Below are 7,903 nucleotides of genomic sequence, written 5' to 3' on the forward strand. Positions count from 1 at the left end.
CTATCCCCTATCATCCTGGGAGGAAAGCACCGGGGAAATGGTTGATTAACTTCCAACTCCATAAAAGTGTTTAATGAAACCAGGGGCCTTGTAGGAGGCTATGGAACTTCCCTCCAGCCTTTTCCACCTTGGGCCCTGCCTCAAAATGTAATTTTATCAAGTAAGCTGTGTATGCCTAGAATGTTTTCTTATTAAGTACTCTTCCCGTCCCCAGTGTCAGGCACGTTGTTTTAAATCAATTACCATGTCTCTGAACCTAATATTCAACACAGCCCTTTTCCTGTCCCTGCAGAGTGCTCAAATAGAACATGTCTCCTCTTGCACTAAAAGCTGAGTGCAAGAATGGACAAACGCCCCGCGTTCTCAAAAGGAAAAGGCCATTTGGGCAGGATTTCTGGGTGTGGCACTCTTGGCTCATTATCCCTCTTCTCTAGACTGTGAGAAGGGAAGTGGGGGATGGCCTTGAAACAAGCTTCAGGGTTATTTAGAGGAGGGGAGAGGTCAGTGCTCCTTCAAGCCAAGTAAGTGTTCAGGGAACGCAGCGTGTCTCCTTTGGGATTGACTTGCCAGGGAGGGTTGCACCCGGCGCCCGCAGTGCCGCAGAGCTGCCTGGTGGTGGCTGTGCAGAAGAGCAGAGCACCCACAGGGACTTCCTGGCAGTTCCACGGTTCCAGCTCCACAGCTGCACTGCTGGTTGGAGAGCTACCAGCCTGCACGGCCGAAAAATTAAAAAAAAAAAATTGCATGCTTGTTCACACACATGCATCCCTGGGGATGACATCATGAGCCATAGACTGCTCAGGGCTCAGCTTCGGGGGCGCTCAGATGGTTTCCAGTGCGTTCTACCGGTGCTTCTCCATCTTCACTACCATTGCTATCACATCACTACTGCTGGTGATGATTTTCCCAGCTGGGACTCTTACCAGCTCCGCTGTTGTTCTTGGAGTAATTATGGGCCAGGCACTGTGCTAGACATGACATGTATTATAATTCCGCTTCCACAACAATCCTGTGAGGACTCATTCAAGGTTAAGGAACAGAGGATCAGAGACACCGGGAAACTCTGGAACACAGAGGCTAGTGAGTCGTGCTGTTAGAATCTAAACCTCAGCTCTCTGATTTCAGAGCCTGTGTTCATAATTTCTGTGCATTTGGGTATTAAACATTTTCCACTTGGTATTATACGATATGGCCAGGTGGCTCAGTGGTAAAGAATCCACCTGCCAGTGAGGGAGACGTGGGTTTGATCCCTGGGTCGAGAAGATCCCCTGGAGAAGGAAATGACAACTTGCTTCAGCATTCTTGCCTGAAAAATCCCATGGACAGAGGAGCCTGGTGGGCAACAGTCCATGGAGTCTCAAAGAGTCAGACACGACTAGGTGGCTGAGCATTCACACATTACGTGATATTTCTTATATGTGGAATCTTAAAAAATGGTACAAATAGTCTTAAAAAACAGACTCACAGATACAGAGAACAAACATGGGCGCCAAAGGGGAAGTGGTGGGGGGTGACTGAGGAGGGGGATGAACACCCACACGCTGCCAGGTATGAAACGCATGACCAACCAGAAAAGCACAGAAAACTGGGCTCAGTACCTCCTGATGACCTATAAGGGAAAAGACTTTGAAAAAGAATATATATACGAAAAAAGAAAATACATAGCATATATATACACATCTGAATCACTTCGCTGTACCCCTGAAACTAACCCAACATTGTAAATCAACTATATTTCAATAGAAATTTTTAACAAATGCCTTCTGTTTACATTAAAATGAAATATTATGTTAAATATAAGACAAACGAATGGAGATAAAGAGAAATCTTAGCTAAATATTTACATAATAAGCAAGTCTTCTAGGAATGTTTACTTTTTGAGCATTCCTGGTTAACTAATACATTTTTTGAAAATTCTGAGCTTTTCCCTCAGGGGTCATATTTGGTCAACTGTATGCCATTTGCTATTAACATCGGATTTGAAAAGCTTCTCTTTTTTTAGTTTTAGCTCTTAGACCTGAAACTGCTTCTACAACATTCTTGCCCTCAGCCGCACCCCGGTCCGGGGAGGATTCGGGAGACGGGCGGTTCCAGGTTCCGTGGCTCCTGTCCCCACTGCATCCTCCCCAGGACAGCAGGGGCTGCTCCGGTTTGTTAGGGCTTTCAAGGGAGGGGATCGAAGTCTCCCACTGACAGCAAATGATTATTCCTGACCCAGGTCCTGCTGCAGAAAGAGTTCAGTTCAGTTCAGTCGCTCAGTCGTGTCCGACTTTTTGAGACCCCATGAATCGCAGCATGCCAGGCCTCCTTGTCCATCACCAACTCCTGGAGTTCACTCAGACTTATGTCCATCGAGTTGGTGATGCCATCCAGCCATCTCATCCTCTGTTGTCCCCTTCTCCTCCTGCCCCCAATCCCTCCCAGCATCGGAGTCTTTTCCAATGAGTCAACTCTTCGCATGAGGTGGCCAAAGTATTGTAGTTTCAGCTTTAGCATCAGTTCTTCCAATGAACACCCAGGGCTGATCTCCTTTAGAATGGGCTGGTTGGATCTCCTTGCAGTCCAAGGGGCGCTCAAGAGTCTTCTTCAACACCACAGTTCAAAAGCAGAAAAAGTAGGTGGCCTTATTCACCTCTATCTGCTTGCTCAGGCCTGTCCCACTCTGCGTCCCATGGGTTGTAGCCCTCCAGCTCCTCCGTCCATGGATTCTCCAGCAAGAAGGCTGGGATGGGGTGCCATGCCCTCCTCCAGGAGACACCCCCCACCCAGAGATCGAAGCCGCAGCTCTTGCTTGGCCGCAGCCTGTTGACGCCAAGAAGTTGGTCTTCTAGCGTCGGTTCCTCTTACCGGCCACCAGGCGGCGCTGAAGGTCTCGCCGTCACGTCGCTGCTCGCGGTCTCAAGCCGGGATCCCACTCTCAGCAGCTTTTCCGTAAGACGCACCCACTCAGGCGGCGCCCCGGGCCTGCCGCTCCGGCCCCTCTGGGGGCGTTCCTGAAGTCCCTGCTTCCCCTTGCCTGCGGGACACAAACTCTGCAGCCCCCGCCGCGCGCCCCTTCCGTGCGGACAGTTCTCAGAGTTTTATTCTGGGGCCGCGGTTGGTTCCTGAGGCAGCTGCCTGGCCTTCCTGCTGAGCTCCAGCCGCAGGCGATGCGGCGGCTCTGCGAAGACCTGCGAGCGACACAGGCACGCGGAGTTAGGGGCCCGCGCGGAACGCACCTCCCCTGCCCTTTCCTTGGTGCAGGCCCGCACCACCCGCTCCGCAGCAGCCCCGGGCCCGCATTCCACAGCCGACCACTGCACCCTGTGTCTCAAGCCCACCTACTTCTCTGCTGCCACTGTCCCGACTCAAACTCCATGTCTCTTCTTTGAAAAACAGAAGCAGATCCTTAAATGGCCTGCGATTTTCCTTTTCCTCCATCCAGTCATACACATACAGATGTGTAATCCAACTCTTTGTGGCCCAGCGGGCGGTGGCCCGCCAGGGTCCTCTGTCCCTGGGAGTCTCCAGGCAAGAATCCTGGAGTGGGTTTGCTGTGCCCTCCTCCAGGGGGGGTCTTCCCGACCAGGGATCGAACCCGCGCCTCTTGCATCTCCTGAACCGGTAGGTGCGTTCTTCATCGCTAGCGCCACCCGGGAAGTCCGATATAGTAGAAAATGACAACCCACTCTCGTATTTTGTCTGGAGAATCCCATGGGCAGAGGAGCCTGGCCGGCTACAGTCCATAATGGCACAGAGTCGGACACGACTGAGCGGCTAAGCACACACACACGGGCGTCCCTGGCGGCTCAGCGGCAAAGAATCCGCCCGCCAAGGCAGGAAACGCGGGAGACGTGGGCTCGATCCTCGGGTGGGGGAGACCCCCTGGAGGAGGGTCTGGCAACTCCCTCCAGGGTTCTTGCCTGAAGAGTCCCCTGGACAGAGGAGCCTGGCGGGCTACAGTCCATGGGGTTGCAGAGTGGGACACGACTGAAGTCACTGAGCACGCATGCGCGGGCGCGCACACACACACACACACACACACACACGCACACACACACGCACACACACACACACGCATTCTTGTAGAGAGATACTTGAAGAAACGTGTATGGAAGTGTTTCGTTTATTTGCAGTGTCTCCTCCTCACCCCTCTGTAAGAGCCACGAGGTCAGCGTCTTGTCCATTTTGATTTGTGCAGAATCCCTCTGTCCACAGCAGTGCCTGATGCAGAGGGCGCGCTCAGTATTTGTTCAGTGGCCGAACTCACCGCTGAGCCAGTAATTGTAGCCAGAAGAGCGCTGTGCGTCGGTCGGCTTCGATGCTGGTTGTATACGCTGCTCACAGGGCTGCGGGTGCTCCGGGGGATGTCATCCAGCGTGGGTTTCCACCCTCCTCAGTTGATAACACGCGTGAAGTCTGTTCTTCTGATGGCGGCGGACCCGGGGCGCCGGGGGCTGAGTGTCCGCGCGGGCGCCGGCCGCTTGCGGCCCCGGAGTCACCCCTAGGGCGGGCTCTCACACTGAGGGACGCGCAGCGCCTCTTTCCTTCCCGGCTCCTCCTGGCGCTGCGCCTGATTTCCAGCAGTTGTGGCGCTCCTCAAGGGACATCGGTAATGGAATCCTAAAGCGGCGTCTAATTGGGAGAGGCAGCTCATCAACTCTGAAAATATACAAGCCCTGACTGGTTTATCTGACCATTTTAATTGTCATCTTTCATATCTTGACAGTGCTGGCTTGGGCGAGGGCGTGTGTAATGAGCTTGAATGGACTGGGGGCAGTGTGGGGCAGCTGGGCACCTGGACGCCCTGTAGAAGACGCTTGAAAATGAGACAGGCACTTCCAAGAGCTGGTAGGACAGAGAAGAAAGCCGCCTATGTTATCGTGTTGCTTGGGTCTGTTTCTGCTGATAAGACTGTGCTTTCAGAATCTGTGGATTCACGTTATTTCATCAGTTCTGGTAATTTCTCAGCCACCGTCTCTTTAAATTAGCCTCTCCATTTTCTGCTTCTGAGACTCAAAATACACATCTTTGTTTTATCCTATTTTCCACATATATTAATCTTTTTGGCAATATTTTCCACCTCCTTGCATCTTACACTTCATTCTGGGTTACCCTGTATATTGGTCTTTTATCCATTAATGTTTTCTTCAGCTGTGTCTAACTTGTTCAACCCTCTATTCAGGTTTTTACTTTAATAGTTAAATATTTAATCTCTAAAACTTGTTTGGTTCCTTTTCAAATGTGCCTGATCACATACTTTTTCTAAAGACACTTTACATACGGCTGTGTTATATTGTGTGTACAGTGATTCTAATAGCTGAAAACCTTGGGTTCTAAATCCTCTTTCAGGGTGGCTTATTTCTTTGTTTATCTGGGGATATTTTATTGTAAAACCGCAGTTGCTTCTAATCGCTGATCTGGAGGAACACTGGAGGCGTTTCTTCTCCAGTGTTTGCATGTTCCTTTTCTGAGCGCCAGGGGGCGCTACTGAGCTGTGATTGGTCTGGCTTCCAGGAGTCCAGGGATTCGAGTTTCCATTTTTGAGTTTTCTTACCCTTTAAAGCTCAGACTTCATCTCACAGGTGTTTTTTTGTTTGTTTGTTTGTTTGTTTTTTAAACTCTGAAAGCATATTGTCCCGTATGATAGCTGCTAGCCATATGTTGTTGGTAAATTAAGTAAAATTAAAGATACAGGTTCTCTGTCACAACAGCCCCATTTCTAGAGATCAGTAGCCACAAGGAGGCAGTGGCAACCGCAGTGAACAGCAGAGACGCGGGGCACTGTCTTCACTGCAGACCACCCTACTGGACAGTGCTGTTCCTTTTTAAATGAGAATATTTTAGTCAATGAACTGTTTTGACCTTGCAGAGTTGTGGCCCTTGGGACCTTGGCTGCGGCCCGCAGACTTCCCCCTAGCAGCAGCGGGTGGGCTTTCTGGGTGCAGATTGAGGACCCCACGGTTGTAGTGTGCAGGCTTAGTTGCCTCATGGCGTGTGAGATCTTAGTTCCCTGATTAGGGATTGAACCCACGTCCCATCCCCCTGCATTATATGACAGATTCTCAGCCACTGGGCCACCAGGCAAGTCGCCGACAGTGCTATTCTCGACCATCCCGTTTACATCATGAGAGCACAACAGTGTGTTAAGCAGCACATAGCGGGGGGGCCCTCCAGGTGGCCAGTACTCCACGCTGTCAGAGGAACAGTGCAAAGATCGTTTATGCGTCTTTCTGGATACCAATGCAATAAACGAGGGAGAAAATGGTGGAGATTTTTTAATAGGAGATAGAGTACGGTCAGGCTTCCCTGGTGGCTCAGACTATAAAGAATCCACCTGCAATGTGAGAGACCTAGGTTTGATCCCTGGGTTGGGAAGATCCCCTGAAGGAGGGCATGGCCACCCACTCCAGTGTTCTCGCCTGGAGAATCCCCATGGAGAGAAGAGCCTGGCGGGCCACAGTCCACGGGTCACAAAGAGTTGGACACGACTGAGGGACTAAGCACAGCACGCATAGAGTACGGCCATCTCGTTTATGAAGAAGAATCACCGAGACAGCACTGTGGCAAAGGGGAGAAGGAGCAGCAGCAGGCAACACAGCCAGGAGGCTCCTGCAAGATTCCGGGTGGGAAATGCTGAGGACATGAACTGAGTCAATGAATGACAAGGGAGGTGGAGGGGAGCAAGGGGAGAGAACATCTGAGGAGGAGCTACCTTGACAGGAAGTGCGGGTGAAGACAAAGAAGAATGCGAGTGGAAAACGGCTCAGGCTTCTCGGTGCCTCAGTAGCAAGATGGCGATGCTGTGTTAGGGACTTCCTGGGTGACGCGGGTTCGGTTCGGTCCCTGGTTAGGGAACTAGGGGAGCTCAGCCCGCAAGCTGCACCTACCGAGCCTGCGCAGCACAGCGGGGGAGGGGAGAGCCCTGGGCTGCAGTGAAGACCCCAGGCAGCCAAAAATAAGCAAAGTAAAGCCAGGCCACGCTCGAGAAGGAAAGTGCTTAGAAGGGGGAGATGGCGAGTTCAGTCTGGGTCATCTTACGTACAAGGTGCTCAGCTTCACACAACGTTGTTCGCAGTCACTTTTGTGCCAAAGGGAAAGGCCTACAGGTTGTCAGACGCTGGGCCAAAGGGAGCCCCGGCGATGAGGCGCGTGCATGGGGAGACGGAGCGTGGAACCTGCCCCGGGCCCCTCCCGTGACTCTTCAGCTGCTGCACGCTGAGGAAGGCTGGAAGACAGACAGCTCCAGGCCCACCCTGCCTGGGTGCTCGCGTCTCTTGCCTTCCGCACAGTTATCTGGGATTTCACCGCTGCTTTACTTTCAGTTTCTCTGGATTTCATTTTATACCCGATGTTACTCTGACTTACCCTCACACCCTCTTCCAGGAGATGGCCAGGGATGTGAGCTGGTGCATTTAAAGATGAAAGTGCTGAGAAAAAGCAGAGCTGGGGGAGATGGATTGAAGCAGGGGGACTCAGTGGGAGATAGAACAGTTAAACCAGGATGGTGTCCGGAGGCCAGAGAACAAGGCAGGGGTGGGCAGGAGTCTGCAGGCCAAGCGCAGCCTCCTGGTGCCCAGTGGGAGGGAGGGGTGGTCGAAGTGGAGACGGGCAGACTCGCCAAGATTTTAAACTTCAGAGAATGAACAGATAGTGAGGGTGTTCCATGAGATAAGACACGTGCAGGAAAGCCGGTTTGGAGGAAATAGTTGGAATTCAGTGTTGGATGTGTTGACTTTGATTATGTTGACAGATTTCTATTGAGCCAAATGTCAGCACTTCAGCGTGCAATCATACAGTGGAATATTCTTTCATAAGCAGCTGGTAAGATATGGTGCATAAGCTGACAGAGGGCTGTGGGTGTGTAGGAGGAGAAGTGGCTTCGGGGGAGGGGGAAGAGGAGCTCAAATCAGTGAAAACACAT

This window comes from Capra hircus, chromosome 24, assembly GCF_001704415.2.
Source record: "Capra hircus breed San Clemente chromosome 24, ASM170441v1, whole genome shotgun sequence".
In the NCBI taxonomy this organism is placed as follows: domain Eukaryota; kingdom Metazoa; phylum Chordata; class Mammalia; order Artiodactyla; family Bovidae; genus Capra; species Capra hircus.